The 19,385-nt window shown below is 58.3% G+C and overlaps 1 protein-coding gene and 1 non-coding gene across 2 annotated transcripts in view; both read right to left on the bottom strand.

Annotated features, from left to right (window-relative positions):
• The window catches only part of KAZN (kazrin, periplakin interacting protein), a 159,221-nt gene that overhangs the window by 125,169 nt on the left and 14,667 nt on the right, over positions 1-19,385 (bottom strand). The gene's annotated exons all lie outside the window — the stretch shown is intronic.
• TRNAR-UCG lies at positions 7,056-7,140 on the bottom strand. Its single transcript has one exon. It is a non-coding gene; the product is annotated as a tRNA-Arg (tRNA).

The following is a 19,385-nucleotide window of genomic DNA, read 5'->3' as shown; positions in this document are numbered from 1 at the left end:
AGAGAGGCATGTGGCCGTGAGCGAGTCCCTTCCCCCTGGAGCCTCAGATGCCCCCCCTCGACGGGTCTCACCCTCATCGGACTGTGACACAGAAGGCGTCTCCCCCAAACCCCGCATGGGCCTGGTCCGGGATGTGCTGGGGGCACACAGGAAGTGCTCAATACTGGCGAGGCAGTGGCCCTCATCAACCTAGACGTCTCACCCTCTATCGGCGCCCGGCGTTCTGCAACACTGTGACCTGCAGTCCTCGGGGGTCCTGGGTTCAAGGCGAGCAGGGCAGAGCCAGGCCCGGGGCACGGGGCAGGCGAGGGGAAGCAGAGCTAAGGCCTCAAGAACGTGCGGTCCCTCCACCCCCAGAGGCTTTGCGAAAAGGTGGCTTTGACTCCGGCCTGTCCCTTGTCCCCCTCTTACCACCCTCCCTGAGGCCTCCTGGGTTCGGCGGCCACGTGTGCGAGGGGGGGATGCCCCGGCCCCTTCGCCCACCTCATCTCCCCACAGAAGCCTGAGGGCCCCCTTGAGATGCAGAGCGCAGAACCTCACTCCCTGCGGAAAACCCTCCCGGCCGCGCTCCCACGGTAGAGCCGATAGGCAGCGGCCTTGGCGGCCCTCTCCGACCTCCCTCAGGCCACCTTTCAGTCCCGAAGATACAGACTCGTCTAGGGGTGAGTCGGGGTGGCTCAGTCGGCGAAGCATCAGACCTCAGCTCAGGTCATGGTCTCATGCTTCGGGAGTTCGAGCCCCACAGGCATGCCTCCCCGGCAGCGGGCCTGGTCACACCGCTCCGTCCCGCTTGCTGCGGGGTCGGAGGTGCCCCGAACAGCGCACGGTGACGCACTGACAGTCGCCTTGACTCCCTCGGCCCATCCATCAAGCCAACGAGAGTTCATGGGCATTTGCCCCATGGCAGACACCGTTCCGGGCCCTGGGGACCGTTGGGTGAATGTCACAGACAGGTCCCGTCCTCAGGCTGGCACTCCCAGACCCCACCGGGAGCAAGGGCTGAAGGACCCCAAACCCACACTCCGCGAAGACGGGCCGTCTGCAAGGGAGCGCCCGGCTATCCGGCCATCGCCCGGCTCGAATACAAGCTGGAGACCGTCCAAGACTCTCGGCAAAACTGCAAAGCAGGAGGTTTGCTGTGGGGGCCCGCTCCCCTCCCCTCGCTCTGGCCCAACATTTGCAGGCTGTCCACACTGCAGGCCCAGTGTAGGGTGTCCAGAGAGGAGAAGGGAACACCCTCGGCCTCAAGGAGTCTCTGGTGAGTAGAAGCAGCAGCACACACGGGTGGGCGTAACACAAGGAGCTGCATGTGCGTGGGGTACAAGGACACTGAAATGGGCCTTGGAAGATGTAAGGGCTGGCAAGCAGAGGGAAGAGCATGAGCAAAGCCTAGGAGGCTGGAAAGCAGAGGCCCCTGGATGGATGGGTGGAGGGGGGTAAATGGGTATAAGGTGAGAAAGAGCAGAAGGTGGCCTGGAGAGGTATGCCAGGGTCAGATTATAAAAGGTCTTAACCCTGACCACTCCTCTGTGACCCATCTCTAGCAGTTCTCAAGACGCTGGACTTTTCATCCTTGCTCCCTGCCACAGACTAAATGTTTGCGCCCCCCCCCCCCCAAATTCACATGTTGAACCCTAACGGGTGATGGTATTTACAGGTAGGGTCTTGGGAAGCAATTAGGTCATGAGGATAGAGCCCTCATGAATGGGATTAGTGCCCTTAAAAAAGAGACCCCAGGGAGCTTCCTTGTCCCTTCTACTGCATGAAGACACAGCAAATAGAGAGCTGTCCAGAAACCAGGAAGAGGGTCCTCACCAGAGGCTGAATCTGCCAGTGCCTGGATCTGGGGTTTCCGGCCTCCAGGACTGTGAGGAACACGTCTGTCGTTTACAAGCCACTCCGTCTATCGTATTTTTGTCAGGAGCCAGAACAGACTGACACACTCTCTTTCTTCCCAACCCCCCAGCCTGCCAGGGTCTGTCCCCACTCAGCAGTCACCGAATAAGGTACGAGTGAGTGCTCTGAGTTCTCATCTGTGTTCACATTACCATACAGGTGGCAGAGAAGTTTGCTTTTGTTTGTCTGCTTGGGGATGTGACTTCTGGGCCTCGTTAGACGGCCCTGAAGTGGCCACTAAGGTCGCCTACTGTATCTACACAGATCCGGAGAACTGTAAGAGGCCTGGCTTCAAACCCAGTCCCGACCAGGACCTTGCTGTGACCTTGGGCAAGCCCCATCACCTCTCTGGGTCTCAGGACTCACATAAGCTACAACATGCTATCTGTTTGGGGTTGCCAGAGTTAGAACAACAAAACAAAGCAAAACAAAACAAACAGTGCTCCCTCCCACCCCACCCCCTCCCCCCCCCCCAGATGCACACTTCTATTTGAATGTCAGATAAGCAAATATTTTTTAGGATAAGCCTGTCCTAAATATTACACGGGACATATTTATGCTAAAATGTATTCATGGCTTATCTGAAATTCAAATTTCGCTGGGCGTGCTGTGTTTCACCCAGCAACCTTACTCCCATCCATGGGGATTCTGGCACAATGATACGGGGCGATCACGAGAAAGGGCTTTGCCAGAGCACCTCAGAGGAGGGAGGGGGGAGAGGCTAAGAAGGGTCAGGCACAGCCTTCTCTGCACCCTGCGCTTAGGTGACAGCAGAGAGCAAGATGCGGCCGGGTGCCCTTCTCCTTGGCTAACAGTGACGGAGGCGGAATTTTCCTGCGCTCCCCTTTCTAACAGGTGCCACCTGACCACCACACCCCTTGGGTCAGGCCCTGAAGCAGCAGGAGGGCGGGGCACCCTCGGGAGCCAAGTCTTAGGAGACCAGGCTGGAAAAACAACTTTGTGGAAGGAGAGAGGCCTGTCCGAGCTTACTAACTGCACCCGCCCTGGCTGGGGGTGTAAACCCAGATCTCGCACACCCTGGATCCTCCCAGAGGCAGAGACTCGGGGCAACCCCGGGACTGTCATCACAGGGAGACAGACGCACAAGACTGCAGCCCATGGGAGGGGGGGCGCTCTGGGGCCGCGGGCAGGCACTTCCCCTCTCTGGCCCTCAGATGCCTCACCTGTAAAGCGGGGGTGGTGGGAATAACGGAGCCTTGCACGTAACGCGCTTACACGTGCTCGGCGCAGTGGGAACCTTGCGTGCCACCGTCCCACAACTCCTCTTCCCTTCCGTGCCGAGGGACTGACCACATTCCTCAGAAACAGCGACGAAGCTGGAGTTGGAAGATCTGGGTTGTCTGCCTCAGGGGAGCTGCTGCCTAATGCTGTGTGACCCCGGGCAAGTCACTGTCCCTCTCTGGGCCTTCACAATCTCGGTGCCCGTGCTTCACGAATCTAGATGAATGCTACTGATTACGCATGTCTTCCCTTGGCGGGAACGGGGGTCCCCACTCTCGTCTACAGCTGCTGAGCTCCTCAGCAAGGCAGCCTCCAGTCGCACGCAGCTACTTAAGTGTAAATTAATTAAAACGAATAACTCAGCCCCTCAGTTACGCTAGCCAGGTTTCAAGTGCATGTGCATTGCTAGTGGCCCTGGTGTTGGACCGAGCACGCAGAGGCCAGTCTCCTCACTGCACAGAGAGCTCCTGCTCAGTGCTGACCTACAGGGCACAAGGTGGAGAAAGAAAAGGGGAGAAGAGTGCGGTATTTATTAAGCATCCGGTGCAGCCCAGCCCAGCCCAGCCCCACAGACACACGGACAGAAGGAGCCTTTTGCCAATGGCCGGGAGAGCTAAGGAAGGAGCCACCGCTTATGGAGAAACCATCCCGGCCCTTTCCCAAGAACAGAAAAAGGAAAGATCACTGTCCACCCTTCTGCCAATGCCGGGCAACTCCAGTGCCCTAGGACCTTGGTGGAAAGGGCTGACGCCAGAAATGCCACGGACTGAGCAGAGCTCTTGGGCCAAGGAAGCCGGAAGTAAGTGCTGTCTGGGAGACAGCGGCTTTCCTGCCCCAGCGGAAGCTGCCCGTTACCAGGGGGTGCTGCCCCCTGGGTTGGAGGTGGGGCATACCCACTCAGAGGTGGCAAAGGGAGCCAGGGCAGGCCTGCCCTTCTCTGTCTGGCATCAGACGTCTTGTCATCAAGAGCAGTGAGTGCCTGGTGTTTTTGTTTTTTTTTTTTTTAAAAGCCACTTCTCAGCCTCCCCTGCAGCTAGGGTGGTCCATGTGACCCAGTCTGGGCAGCAAGCTGTAAGAGAAACCTCCTGAGGAGGACTGTCCTTTAAGAAAGAAGGGACTCTAGGGTGCCTGGGTGGCTCAGTCGGTTAAGCGTGAGACTCTTGATTTCGGCGCAGGTCACCATGTCACGGTTCACGAGTTCGAGCCCCGCGCTGGTCTCCATGCTGACAGTATAGAGCCTGCTTGGGATTCCCTCTCTCTCCCTTTCTCTCTGCCCCTCCCTGCTTGCTTGCTCTCTCTCTTTCTCTCTCTCAAAACTAAACTAACTTGAAAAAAGCGCTGTGCCCCTTCTCTACCTTCTTGTCTGGAAAGTGGATTCGTAGCTGGAGCTGCAGCAGCTACCTTGTAACAAGGAGGCAGTGGGCATAGGGCCAAGAACACACCAAGAGAGGAGAAGACGATGGGGCCTGGACAGCGCAGCTCAGCCCTGCCCCCGCATCAGGACCTGGAACAGCATCAGCGAGGCAGGGCTGCCTGGGGCGGGAGAGTCTCTGATTTCCCAGCTGACTTACCACCAGAGCCAAACCAGGCTACAGGCTGAGTCTGAGTTCAGGCCGCTGCTAAGGGCCCCTCAGCTGCGCCTGTGGGCAGCTCAGGTGTGGCGCGCAGGGAGTGCGGGCGGGGTGGGCGGGCTGTGGCAGAATCAACACAGTGCAGGAGGGAGGTGGCGGCTCCTGGCCCTGGGGACGAGCCCCCAGTTGCGAGAAGCCTCTTCCAGGCTTAGCTTTTGTGAGCTCGAGGGGCAGGAGCAGGGGCAGGGGCAGGAGAGGAAGGAGACAAGAAAGCGGGTTACTTTCTGTGACTGGAGGGCGCGCCCAAGAACCGCCTGAACGGGGCCGTGGGGGACCAAGCACCAGTAAGTTCTCCGGGTGAGCTGCACATTTACAAGCCCAGCCTTCCCAAGTCAAAGGTCTAAATAGCAATATTATAATTACCGCGCATCCCAACAACAACGGTTCCTTTCCTAACACTCCTCGTGCACCCACGACGCGCTCCAGGCTCTGTGGTGAGTACTTAACGTGCCCTAACTCGTTTATTCCTCGCGATACCCGGCGACGTAGGTCCTATCGTCATCACCCCATTTTACAGATGGGGAAGTTGAGGCCCAGGAGTCAGGTGATCTGGCCAGGGTCACAGAGGGCAAAGAGCAGAGCCAAACTGGGCGGTTTAGCTCCGGCCCGCACGGTTTTAGCTTCCGCGCTGTATTATCTTGCAGGGCACGGTGGCAAAATCTGTGGGTGACAGAGAGGGAGCCCAGGGCCCAAGCAGACTCTCCTTGGTGGATGACAGTGGAGGCAGCTGCGCCCCCCCAGCAGGCTATGAGCTTGTTTTCATTTCCCACAGTGGACTGGGCTCAGTGACCCAGCGACTCCGCACACAGTGCTCCTGGCCCTGGGTCCCCACACGGCTCCTGGAGAAAGACGTGCACATGGAACTCGCCTGGCCGTTTCCACAAAGGCAGGGGCTCCGCTCTGCTCGCACCCGACATCCAGCGCCCGGTCCGGTGCTGGGCTCTCGGCAGAAAGGCACTGGGTGCAGCGTCGAGGCAGAGGTGGGAGGGGCAGGTCTGGGGCCAGCCAGCCTGGGCTCAGTCCCGGCTTCCCCACTGCCAAGCTGATTGACCTCTGAATAAGCGACTTCCGAGCCTATCTGAAAATGGAGCCACGACCAGTCTCCCAGGCCTGTGGTAAACATTAAACAAAGCAATCATCTAAGCGGAAACATTCTGGAAGGTTCTAACAGGGGTCACGTGTAGCTCATCACGATCATTCTTCTAGAAGAGGGCAAACTTCCCTGATATCCCGAAGGAAGGCCTTGGCCTGAGCAACTGCAGAGCCCTGACCCGTGAGTCTCCCATCCCGAGAGGGTGGATTCCGAGGCAGAGAAGGCCGAGTCCCGGGTCTGGGGGCCGGGGGGGAGGCAGGAGAGGGCGGGGGCTCTGGGCGGAGGCCAGGCTGCGCCAATGAGTCCAGCCTGGAAGCGGCCCTCCCTGGCGGCACCTGGGTGGACACCCTGACAAGCAGCCAAGCGCGTGCCTGTCCGAACCCGCCAACCTCCAACGGTCCACTTAACGCCTTAACTGTGTAACTTAACAGGTGTTACCCGCTGTACGTAGATCCTACCCCGGGCAAAAGAAAATCCAAACACGGCAGTAACGTAGTTTAGACTTTCCGCCAAATGCTCAGTTTTATATTCCCTCCCCCCTCTCCCCAAATCTGGGTACAGAGCCCGCCGGTCCCGTGCCCTCCAGCAGGCCTCGGCGGAGGGGGGCTGACGTCCAACCCCCGCCAATCCAGAAGGTTCTGCGGCGGACCTCTATTCCCTGACATGAGGCCTGCGTCCCAGGAGACGCTGGGGTGTGCACCTGAGCTACATGCGCCCTACGGGAGAAGCCAAATGCCTAGGGAACGGCCCCACGCTGCCCCTGGCCAGGCGGAGGTCACTTCTAGATGACACACGACGTATGGCAGCACACCGCGGGTCCCCTCCGGCCCAGGCCCCCTTGCTCACACAGACAACGGCCGACCGAGCGGCCAGTCTGAGCGCCGGCTGGCGGGCCGGGTGCCAGGGTTCGCCTCGCCGGTGCCTCACTCATGGCGCCCCGCGCAGGGCGGTGGTGACCGCGCTGGAGCATCAGAGACACTGGGGGTGCTTGGGGTCAAGCCCAGGTCAGTGGTTCTGAAGCCACTTGCCACGGACTTGCCCAGCGGTGCCTGTAAGTGCTTAAGCCCTTCTACTGTTTATTTTTTTAATGTTTATTTATTTTTGAGACAGACAGAGCGTGAGTGGGGGAGGGGCAGAGACAGAGGGAGACACAGAATCGGAAGCAGGCTCCAGGCTCCGAGCCGTCCGCACAGAGCCCGACGCGGGACTCGAACCCACGAACCGCGAGATCGTGACCTGAGCCGAAGTCAGACGCTCAACCGACTGAGCCACCCAGGCGCCCTATTTTCTAAAATTTTTAAAAGTGTTTATTCATTGGAGAGAGAGAGTGGGGAGAGGGGCAGAGAGACACATACACACACACACACACACACACACACACACACACACAGAATCCGAAGCAAGTTTCAGGTTGTCAGCACAGAGCCCGACGCGGGCCTCGAACTCACGAACTGCGAGATCATGACCTGAGCTGAAGTCGGACGCTTAGCCGACTGAGCCACCCAGGCGCCCCTCTTCCTGCTCTTGCTGTTACGGTTGGGCTTATTCTATAAACTCGCAACAGGATTGTCGTCAGAAGGCGAAGACACGAAGACTGAGGTGTAAGGATCCTTACCGGCAAATCACCGAGAGACGGGGCGGGGGCGGAGGCGGAGGTGGGGGGCGGGGGGAGGACCCGGCAAGGAAGAGGTGTGTTCAGCGTGCCGTGAAATATGAGAAAAAGATGGAGGCCGTATCACCTGGGTGCCTGAGGCGCCCACCCCCTCCCCACTTGCAGTAAGGATTACCTGGCGACCGTCTCAGGCCTGGGAGCCGCCCGGGGCTGTTCTTGAAGTCCCTGTTCTTGAATGCACTCGGGATCATCATCTCATCGCGGTGATAACCTCTCTGAGCTGCTCACGCCCTCCAGAAGGGTTCTCATTCTCAATCCACACAACGACCCTGGGGATACACCCATTTCACAGAAACAGGCACAGGGAACATGCAGGTAAACCCAGGGGCTCTGGCTACAGAACCTCTGCCGGCCCGTCTCCCGGGGGCACACCTGCCAGACTGCAAGCTGCCCCCCAAGGAAGGCACAAACCCTGTGCTTCCTCGCAGGGCCTGCTGTCGTGCCCCCGACCCTCAAATCCACTTGCACAGTCACCACTGTCTGCAACCTTTCCCCATCTGAAAGGCCCAAGGTCACAGAACCTCTGCCTCTTGGTTAAGCTGACTGACCCAGCTTCCGAGAGGGGCTGGGAGCCCTGGATTTGGACAGCCCCGGGGCAGCAGGGGTGGCAGTGACGGCAGCAGCAAAGTGGCCCCTGGTGCCAGATGCGGCCCCAAAGCTCTGTAAGTGACCGGGGTGCCACAGGGAAATGCAGCCGGGTTGGTCTTGGACGGAACGATCTGCCTTTGGAGAGAGCGGTCTTGGGAGAGCAGTAGCCTGGGAAGAGCAGCCTCAGGGACATGCCTCCGAGGGCCACCGGGGACCTCCAGGGCTGGTAAAGCAAGCCTTAGCGTTGGTTGGTTGGCCTGGTTGGCCCCTTCAGGCCCAGCCCAGGCTCCCCTCTTGCCTGGTCCCTGCGTTAGGAGCTGTAAACAGCCCTCCTGGACCACTTCTGTCCCCGTTCATCATACAGACTCTCCTGTCCCTCCCTCGGTCCCCCCTGCTCGTGGAGACACACCCGCTAGGCCAGAAACAGACCAAGCGGAAGGCAGGGGAGAGCTGGGACTATGGTCTGCTGGAGATTTCCGTGTTCTCTGGGCCTTTGTCATGGGATCCCGACACCTGAAGCCTTGGGGGTACGGCACTCGCCAAATACGAGGAGATGCTCAGATATCGCCCGGCCACTCACTTCCCAACAGTATCATGCCCCAGGCCGCTCCCAGGCCTGAGAGAGCCACCTGGTAATCCTTACTACGTTGGGGGGGGGGGGGGGCGCCGCAGGCACCCAGGTGATACTGCTTTCGTCTTTTTCTCATATTTCACAGTGATTGTTTTTATCCTTCAGGTGGCTTAATCCTTCCTGTAGAGGCCGCTCAGTGCACCTGCCAGTCCATAAACACGCCGTTTAGCCAGACTCTGCTCGGGCCCCTGACTGCCAGGCTAACCCCCCCTGCGTGGTCTTGTTGCCCACGGGCCTGTCGTTCCCACCCCAGAGATTCAATTCTCTCCAGGGACAGGGGTCTGCAGCCTCTTGTCCCCCCTCCCCAAGCACTGACTCAGCAATGGTGCGTGCCGGGCATCGGTGAGGGAGACCAGGTCCCTGCCCTGGAAGATCGACAGTCACAGGCTCAAAAGCAGAGACACCCTGGGGGTGTGGAGGAATCACACCTCTCCAGCACACAGGTTGCCTACTTCGCAGGCCGAGCTAAGCCCGAGGATCGGGGGCCGCAGAATGTGCTCCCTGCGGGCCGCTTGGCCTGATCCCTGTCCTACCCCGCGTGAGGTCCTGGCCTCCTGTGTCCGTTGCACCACAAGCCCAGAAAGGACATCCTCGGTGGCCTTTCTCGGCCCATGGCTTAATGCTGCCATAGCACTGACAGCCGGTAGGAAGCCTGTGGTCCTCCGGGATCCGCAAAGATCACTCAGCAAGTTATTCTAGCTCCAGGAGGGATGTGAGCCTCCAAAGGCGCCATCTGGCCGGGAGTGGGAAAGGCAGGCATTCTCCTGTCACCTGGGTGGCCAAGTCCCTGAGGGGCCGTGGCAGCCACGACTGCGCAGTCCCAAAGCCCGGTGCCCGGGTCTCCTTGGTGGCTTTTAGGAGGCTGCTGCTATCTGCTTGCCGGGCAGGTATCTGCCTGCGGGGCAGGAGGGGTGGGAGAAGAGCGAGCCAGCCTCTCCTCTGCGCTCGCACACCGCCTGCTCCAGTCCTCGCTGATCGCATCTTCCGCTGGGGATCAGAAGCAGCTGAGCTGGGGCCCCCAGTCAGTCCACTGCCTCGGGTGGGCTGACGGCGGCCGCCCGGGGATACCCTCTGGGCACAAGCAAGAATCTGAGCACGCTTGCCACGCTGAGCCACAAAGCTACCACTTCCTCTGGAACACGGGCTCATGCCGCCGTTTCCAAGCTCATTCTCCCCTCCTGGATTGGGCCGCAGGCATTTCCGTCCCGCTAATATAACATAACTGACCATCCCTCCCCCCCCCCCCCCCCACCCCCCCCATCCCCCCATCTTCTTGACACGGCTCTTCGATTTCCCTTTGCAGAGCCAGCCTGTGGTTCAGGGGTGCCAATGTGACCCAGTCTGGCCAATCAGAGCACCGAATCACTCTGGCCACTGTGATTGGCTCAGGATGGGGGCACGTGACCCAAGCCGCTTCGATCAAACCCAGTGTCTGGACCTCTCGTCCCTCTGCTTTGGCCGGCATCAGGATGGGGCCTGGCGATGGTGGCAGCCGCGCGGCCACCGAGAGGGGAGCGCCAACAAGACCAAGACTGGGTTCAGATAATATCCGTGTCCTAGATCACACCACACGCGAAGCCGGGATACACCCCCTGGACGTGAGCAAACACATTCTTAAGCCGGTTCCACTTGTGCTTTCTAGCTCTTGTAACTGGAAAAAGAATTCTGATAAACTGCTTTTGTCAGAGATCGTTTTCTGGGCACTCAGCGTCCCCACAAACTTAAAGGCCACCCGCTCTATGCTAAGCGCTCCAAGCTAGCACTCTCTTTCAGGACCCGGATGGGCAATTCACCTGCACAAAACCAATGAGCACCTACCCCCATGGGTACTTCAAGCCTAGCTTACCTTTGCAGGCAACAGTCCCTCTGGCTTGAACCCTGGAAGGCACACGTTTTTCAAGTTCTGCCTCAAAGCCGTTTCCAGACCTTCCTGCCCCAATCAGCCCTTCTCCTTTTTTCTCACCGGGGGGGGGGGGGGGGGGGGAGCCGTGAGCACCAACCCCACAGCCGCTGGGTCTCCTTCCTTCGCCTGCAGGTTCCAGCTCCCGCTCGCATGCTGACTATGTGCCTGCCCCTGGGCCTCAGCCCACCAAATTCTCCCGCCAAGCCTGTGGGAGCGGTGCTGGCGTGCTCCCCTTTGGCACAGGCAGAGCCAGAGGCCGGGACAGGTGAGCTGGCTCGTTCAAGGTCATAGAGCTGACTCAGGTCACACAGCTGGGTCCCAACTCCGAAGTCTGTCTGACTGCAAAGCTCGTGGTCTTGACTGCTGGACTAGGCTCCCAGCCCTAAATACCGTGCTGTGCATATTTCTTGAGCTAAATGCCAGATCAAAGAGCCTGACAAACAAGCACAGAGAAGGAATTGTGCCTTTCTTTGAACTTTGGTGAAAAATGTCTAGGTCCCCCATCCTTGGCTCTTGAAGCGAGCTTCATTCCTCCCGAAGGCCTGGCTCCTAAAGGCATGTATCCAGGAGAGGACAGTGACCACCGGGTGGCATGGCCTGTTTCCCTCTCCCCCCACCCCGTGTGACTCTCCCCTCACACCCCTCCTCCCTCTTCACCACCCCCCAGGAAAAAAAAAATTACCAGGGGCACCTGGGTGGCTCAGTGGGTTGAGCATCCGACTTCAGTTCAGTTCATGATCTCATAGTTCGTGGGTTCAAGCCCCACATCAGGCTCTGTGCTGATGGCTCGGAGCCCGGAGCCTGCTTCCGATTCTGTGTCTCCCTCTCTCTCTCTGCCCCTCCCCTGCTCATGCTCTGTCTCTTTCTCTCTCTCAAAAATAAATAAACATTAAAAAAAAAATTACCAAAAACGTGAAAGGCAAAAATAGAGGAGAGGGTGTGATATTGGTTACACCCACCAACGCACGACACAGCCCATCCAAGCAGCGAGCACAAAGCTCATTGCAAACTGGGAGGAACCAGCTTGACCGAGGAGGCCTTGCCCCTGCAGGGGACAGCCCAGCTCTTGCTTTCTTTCCCACCTGAGTCTGAGTCAGCAGCCAAACACCTGCCTCCCAGCTTCCTTCTCCGCCCATTACCATTATGCACAGGGTGGATAGAAGCTGCCTGAGACACTGGTCAGAGAGCAGACCTGGTTCCCCCCCACCAAAGACTGGGGGAAGAAAAAACATTTCTAGCCCCATTTCATACGCAAACTGAGGCCCAGAAGAAGGTGTCTGGAATCCACGACCTTGACTGCTAGGCCACTGGCTGCCATGACCTGGAAGCCGAACGGGAAACATGCTTTGGCTAGAACATTCCGCTCAGCCAGTCTCAGACATCGACTCAGGGGTTAAATGCATTGAAATGTGTAAGGCACGCCGGAGGCCCCCGCAGATGTAAACAATTATGCAGAGACGAGAAGTGGGCGACCAGGCCCGGCCAACGGCTCTCCTAAACGTCGCCACCACAAGAGCATAGAGGGCCAGAAATCCCGGCATCTTCAGATCCCTACCGCAAACAGATCCGGGCATTCAGAAGAATTTAAACCAAGCCCAGGGGCGCCTGGGTGGCTGAGTTGGTTAAGTGCCGGACTTCGGCTCAGGTCATGATCTCACGGTTCTTGGGTTGGAGAGCCCCCTGTGTCGGGCTCTGTGCTGACAGTTGGGAGGCTGGAACCTGCTTCGGATTCTGTGTCTCCCTCCCTCCCTCTCTCCCTCCCTCCCTCCCTCCCTCCCTCTCTCTCTCTCTCTCTCTCTCTGCCCCTCCCTTGCTCGTGCTCTGTCTCTCTCAAAAATAAACCTTTTTTAAAAATTAAAAAAACAAATTTAAACCAACTCCAGACTGTGGCCCGAAGACGGCAAGCCTAGAGGACTCCCTGTCTAAAGGTGGCTCCAGAAGGCGAACGAACATGGGCGTTTCCTGCTATGGCATGACCTCTGCGTCCCTCCACGTCCTCGCCCACAAAATGTTGGCCACGAAGGTTAGGAGGTGCTCGATCAAATCCTGGCTCTGCCCTTTTAGAAGCTGTTTGACCTGCAGGTCACTTCTCTGTCCTCATGTGGGGAACGGAGATAATGACAGTGTCCATCGCCTAGGGCTGCCGTGACGTTCTAGGAGTAATGGATCGAACGTCGCAGGAAGGTGCCCGGCACCCCGCAAGCCCTCAGCAACGCTGGCAGGCCGCTCTGATGCCATCACAGAGGACGGCTGGCCCCGTGGGGTGGGGGTTAAAGGAAGAAGCCAACTTGGGCCCCGGCCGCCCAGGCCCTCGCGGCCCATCCCTTGGTGGGAGGTGCTGGAGGCCACGGAAGCTTGGAGCGCAGCAGGGCCGCACCGTGTAACTCACTCCTGATTATCCTCCAGCCCAACCGAGCAGCTGCTCCAGGAAGAAATAAAATAGGCTTCGCATACTTTAAATGTTTCACTTATGAAAACTGGGAGGGCGGCCTTTCTAAACCGTTTAGCAATAAAGTCGGTAACGAGCACTGTTTGAGGCTCTCACGCTGGAGCCCCTGGAGCCCGGGGTCGAGGAGGGCGGGCCGGCTGGCCGCCAGAGTGGAGCCCGCTGGGGCTTCCAGAAGGCGCCATCTGGGATTTTTCAGAGGGGCACTGGGATCACATCCTGGTGTCCTAATGTGAAATCGGATCCTCCCTCTGGAAGCCAAGTCCCCCCCCCCCCCTCCCCCAGCAAGCACAAGCTTAGGGGCAGAGGGGAGGGCCCTTCCGGCCTGGGATGGTTTCCCACACTCCAAGGGCGCCGGGGTCTCCAGCCAATCGAGTTAATTGAAAAATTACCTCGGGCTGAGAAAGAGCAGGCCTACGCCACAGGGGGCTGGTTCACAGGAGGCCCTACTCGGACCTCAACAACCTGCAGCTCGAAGGCCAGGCGCCGTGCTCAGCACCCCAAGGACAGGGGGAGCTCTGCACGCCGGGCGCACGTCCCGTGCAACCTCCCAGCAACCCCAGAGGGTGGGAGGATGCCCGCTTTACAGGTGACGAAGGGCCTGCCCCAGGGCCCACACCTCAAAGCCATGGGCCCTGGTCACTGCATTGCCTGGCTCCCCCTGCAACACGTCTTCCCAGGATTCCATTCTTTGACGTGCCACGGGGACACCCCCCCTCCCCCCAGTCCTGACAAACATAACTCCAAAGCAAGCACAGAATGGACACCGGCTAGCGAGGCCAGATGGAGGCCTTCTGCCTAGCCCGGAACAAAATGGCGTCTTCACACGAAGAAGGCTATGTGCTTTGGCCTGACACTGCTAAGCTGGATACGGCACTTTTAACTTCTTCCAAGTGCTCTCACTTCTGTTATGTGTCTCATCCTAATCCCCTGGGAAGATGACGGTGGTAGGTTTTATCGTGCTTCGCAAGGGCAGTCAGCCCGAGGCCCAAGGATTAGCCCCTCGGCCCAAGGATGAGCTCCTCAACCAGTTCACCCAGGGAGCCTGGGGTGCGGGAGGCCTGGGCCCGGCTCCTGCCTCCTTAGACCTTCCCCAGCCCCCTCCCTCCCTACCCGTGCGGACTCCTGGGTGCAACCCTGCCTCTCTGGGCTGCTGCATGCACTCCTGTCCTCCCAGCCTCCCCCCAAAGCCTCGCCGCTTGAAGGGCTGGGGGTACCCACAATCCCAGAGTGGTCCGTCCTGTCTCCAGAGGCCTTCGCGGTAATGGATTCCTGCACTTCACAATGGGGCACCAACCGGGGCCCCCACAACCGTGTCCTTCCTCCCATCAGGCTACAACCTCCACGACGAAAACTGAACAAAACGGATTAGAAAAACACCCTTGATTTCGCTGGGGGAGTCTGAGCAGTGTGGTCTATGCACCAAACATATAATCAAGACAGAAAAATGTGGGGTATTTGGGGGGGGAGGGCAACCTCAAGTCCCTAATGAGTTACTGCCATGCCTGTGAACAGAACTTCTTCCCCCACAGGAAAACTCGACCCTAACACAGGACCTGCCTGTCTGCCTTTTGGTTCTGACAGATACTTGCTGGGCACCTCGACCGACGAGCAGCGTGGTCTACGTGGCTAGGAACGTAGCCTCACAGTGGCGAGGCAGTCTGGGTCTGGGTCCCAGCCACTCCATAACCTCCCTGTGCCTCAGTTCCCACATCTGTCAAATGGGGCAATCACAGTCCCTATCTTATAGGGTGGCTCTGGGAATTAAAAGAGTGGCTGTCCCTGTACAGGGACTATACACAGAGGGACGGGACGCGGCACAGGCCAGACGGCAACATTCCTGCCAGTGCTTTTTGCTGCCTCCCCCTTCTGGGGGCCACTGCTTTCCGGTTCGGAGACCAGCCCCCGCCTGGCCGCCTGGTCTGGGTCCCCGGGGTCTTCTCCTGAAGCCCCGGACCCAGCAGCAGAACATTCTCTGCTGAGAGGTCTCCAGAGCGGGGCTCCCAGCTGCCCAGCTGAGTGGCCCACGTGATCCTAATCCAGAGGCCCGGGCACAAGAAGCCCCCTCTTGTTTGCTGCCCACCACCCTCACTCTGTCCAGTTCATGAACTGAAAAGGAAAGAGATGCAACTCGAACTCCTGCTTTGAGCTGCCACCAGCTTGTCACCAAACGTTCCCCCCCCCCCCCCCCCCCCCCCCCCCCCCCCCCCCGCCTGGCCCACTCCACCAACGTCTCGCAAAGGTCAAACGCTGATTCCATTCCGCACGCTGTCTCTCGGGAGAGCAGAGGAGAAAACTATTCGAAAAATGTAAATTGAAAAAAAAAAACCCATGGCTCTCCACCCCCCACCTCCCCCATACGCTCGCACACGCGCTCACACACGCATACACGGCACATACCCGCTTCGACGGAACACGTGACCGAGTCCCAGCACCCCTTAAAAGGAGCAGGAGGCCCAAGAGACGATGCAGAATTTTCCCCAATGGTGACCGACCCCCAGGCTGCTTTCCTGGAAGGAACACAAACGATCCTGCCAACGCAGACAAGGAAATCTCGTATAGAACAACATCCTTCCAACTCTTTCTGGAGCACCTCCTGGCAGGAGTCACGTGTTATATACCTCAGCACCTAGCAGAGCCCTGACTCATGATCTAAGCCCAAGAAGTGCCCCGGAGCTGAAGCCGGCCCAGGGCACGGGCCCAGGGCAAGGGATGCCTTAGATCAGGCCACCCTCTCCCCCATTCCCCGGCACAGGACCACGCTCTCTTGCCTAGAGGGGCTTTTGAGACCACACACGCTTCTCCTTGAAGTCTCTCTCTTCCATACCCTTCCCTCCCCTGCCCACCCACCCCCCCCCCACCTCCCCCACCCCAGGGGAGAAAATGACACCAACTGGAAAATAGCAGGTCTGTTGCTGCAGAATCAGTGCGCAGCTTGAAGAAAGGAACAAATGCAAGTTACAGCAGAGACCCCGGAGGTGAACGGCCTGGAGTAGGCCAGAGGCTTTCTGTCGGTCTCTATGTTTTCTCGAAGTCAGCCTCCCCTTGCCCTACTCTCTTGAACTGAACTTTTCTATGTCTTTTCTCTTCCTTCTTCCCATCCGCCAACACCAATCCTGGGATGTCCCAGGCCTTAGGTTGGGACCCCTTTTCCGACACATCCGAAATGGTATGATCCCTCGTGGCTGCTTGAGGAGGAAGGAGAGGAGATACGTGTCCCCGGGGTATACAGAATTGGTGGAGCGGGGGACCCAAAACGAAACAAAAAACATACATCTGCAGTTCGCTGATGCTCAAAGCGCTGCTTCCCATGCTTGGCCAAAGCAGCAGAAAGTAGGCCGAATAAAGAAGTAAGTGTCGTAACAATTACAATGCAGGTGTTTGCACTGTAATTCAACTTGTAATAAGAAAAAGCTCTGTGTCCTGTGGGCGTGCTGCCATGTTCCCCCCTGGAACTGCAGGCTGGTCACCAGCCAGGTCAGCGAGGTCACTCCTTTGGGGGTGGATGGCACATAGCTGCAGACATTCCAGGAACCAAAACCAAACACAAACAAAAAAATCCAACGCGAGCTCTGGTTATTCTTCAGCCACAAGGCCCTGGACAATGAACCTCCAACCCAGGAGGCCCAGGGACAAAGGGACAGCACCCCTCTGGTTCTCCCGCAGGTGAACGGTCAGCGTGGCATCCGGCAAGGGCCACGGGCAGGGCCAAAGAACGTTCAGCTAAGATTCTTTCAGTAATCATGAAAATTAACCCGGGATAACCTCACTGCCCAGGAAATTGTTCCTGCCCCTGATCTCCAGAGAAAGCTATAAATCTCCTTCCAAACTAGCATTTTCTCTGGGTGCACACCTGCAAAAAACTAATTTGGGGGAAGCTGAGCGGGGGGGGGGGGGGGGGGGGGGGGGGGGGGTGGACCAGAGCCCCATCCCGGCTGGCCTGGCCGACAGGCAGCTGACTCCAACATTTCCAGGCACAAATTCAATCCCCTTTTTCAACTGGTCCGCAAGTAACGTATCGCTTCTCTCCTCCACCTCTGTCTTCCTCTCTCTGTAATCTCTTGGCTACATGTAAATGTTCACAGGACCCTCTTGCCAAGGGGCAAGTGCTGTTTATCTGGCCACGGATGCTGCTTAATCGACCGCAAAAGGAGTGTGTGAACTTGTCACTGGATGTTTCGGTTCCTTTTGACCTAGGAGCTGTCAGCACGGGGGTGGGTGGTACAGGGTGGGCTGCAGAAAAGGGGAATGGCAGCCGAACTCCACAGCCCCGGCCTGGCTCAGGCTACTGTGCCGTCCCCGCCTGTCCTCACAGCATCCGGTGGGGTTTCTAGCTGCCCCTCTCCCAGCCTTGCTCCCAGTGGGCGCCACTGAAGTCTTCGGGTTCCTGAGTCCTCTTGAAACAAACATCAGGAGAGCCGGGAACACACAGCTCAGCATGGGGAACATTCTCCTGCTGGACGAGCGGCAGCTCTCATCTATTGTCAAAAAGGGCTCCCGGTGGGGAGTGAGCGATGTGAGGCTGGTCGAGCCGGGCGGATCAAGGCAAGATGCCCTGTCCTCCCCTGCCCCTCCAGCACAATCTGCTCTGGCCTGACCGGGAAGAAAGACATCTGGGGAAACGAAGCTAGTGCGGTAGGGTGTACGGGGTCCTGTACCACGGAGCTAACTAACTTTGTATTGTTTTCTACTTCTTCTTACTCTCCTGCCATCTGCACAGAGTCATGTGGTTGCATCAGAGGGCCTATCAGGTCCAGGAAATAGATTTAGTGTATTAGATCTTCACGTGGCAGGACATGGGACAACAGGTGGATGCTGCAAGGAGATCGACTTGGGGCTCCATAAAAGGGTGAGCGAATGCTTAAAACTGATCAAAAAATTGTAGGGGCTGCCTGGAAGGGAGTTTCCAGTCCCGGAAGGCAGTCAAGAGCAGGAGGAACACACTGCACTGGACGTTCTGAGGCAATTTGTCGTCCTTGCCCCCAATTCTCTACGTTAACTACTTTCCCACAATCTGGAAGGAAGCAACTCCATAGGCCAGGTACCCTACCCCCTCCCCCCCTCCCCCGATACTTGCAGCTGATTGGGCCGGAAGAGTCACCTGACCCAGGGTGTGCTCAACTATTGGTTAGGCAGGGGCCAATGAGATTCTCTGTCGCCAGGGCATTGAAGAGACCCAGGCTACTGCAGAGGATTAAGCCGGGGAAGGCAGCTAGGGGGAGCCCTTGGGTGGGAAGAGGAAGGGGGCGGGACGCAGAGGGGGGCACTGTCGCAGGCTCCCAGCGTTCATGTCCGGACCCCACGCGGCCAGCCTTGGACTTCTTGGGGTTGCCTGTCGTGTCCTTACAACAAGCCCAGCTTTGGCTAGAGTCCCGTGGGGTAGGCACCTCCTCACACCTGGAGCACTGGGGGGCTTCCTGGCGGGACCCGCGGTGGCGGGAGCAGAAGGCTCCCCGCAGGATGCGGAGCTGGGCGAAGGCTCAGCGACCGTCCTGGGAATCTGGCACCCCTGAGGCTGCACAGGGGAACCAAGCCCCAGGCCTTCCCCAAGGCCGACTCACATTCCCTCTGACTACAGGCTTCACGCACGGCCTGTGCTCCCCATGGACCTCCCATCATCACCGCTCAGCCACAGCGCCCTGACTCCAACCATATGCCACAGACAACCAGGCTAAAGGGTCAGTCATTGCCCACACTCTCAAAGTCCCAACAGGCTCACGAACACACACCCGATCCTTTGGGAAGACGCTTCTGGTACCGCCAACGCCAACCCCGTGCTTAATAAACACCTGCAACGCATTTGAGATGGCTTACGAATAAGGCAGCTGCTTTCCTTATCAAGTACCTGCTGTATGCCGGGCTCTGCAGGGTGACTTCTGCCATTTCCACGACAGGGTGCGGAACCTGGGTCTCAGGAAGCCCTGACAATCTGCTGCCAGGACCCGCCAGGCAGGACCTCACTCTGCTCCCAAGGACTTTATCTCCCGCTGATCACTGACCTTAGGTTTGTGCAGTGTGGGCATCTCTCCCGTGAGCCTTGTATCTCTCCAGCACCCGTTTTGGTATAAAACTGATACAAACGATGTTTACTGAGCACCTACTATGTGTCAAGGACCATGCGAAACACCGTGCATTAAGTCATCCCGGTGAATCTCCGCAAAACCTCTACCAGGGAGGGACAGCACCCCGAGTTGGTAGTTCCCCAATTTACACATGAAGAAACTGAAGGACTGAGAAGCTTGCTCAAGGTCCCCACTGTTGAAACCATCTGCACACAGGCGGT

Source organism: Panthera tigris, chromosome C1 (genome assembly GCF_018350195.1).
Source record: "Panthera tigris isolate Pti1 chromosome C1, P.tigris_Pti1_mat1.1, whole genome shotgun sequence".
Lineage (NCBI taxonomy): Eukaryota > Metazoa > Chordata > Mammalia > Carnivora > Felidae > Panthera > Panthera tigris.
This window is presented reverse-complemented; position numbering and strand designations above follow the sequence as displayed.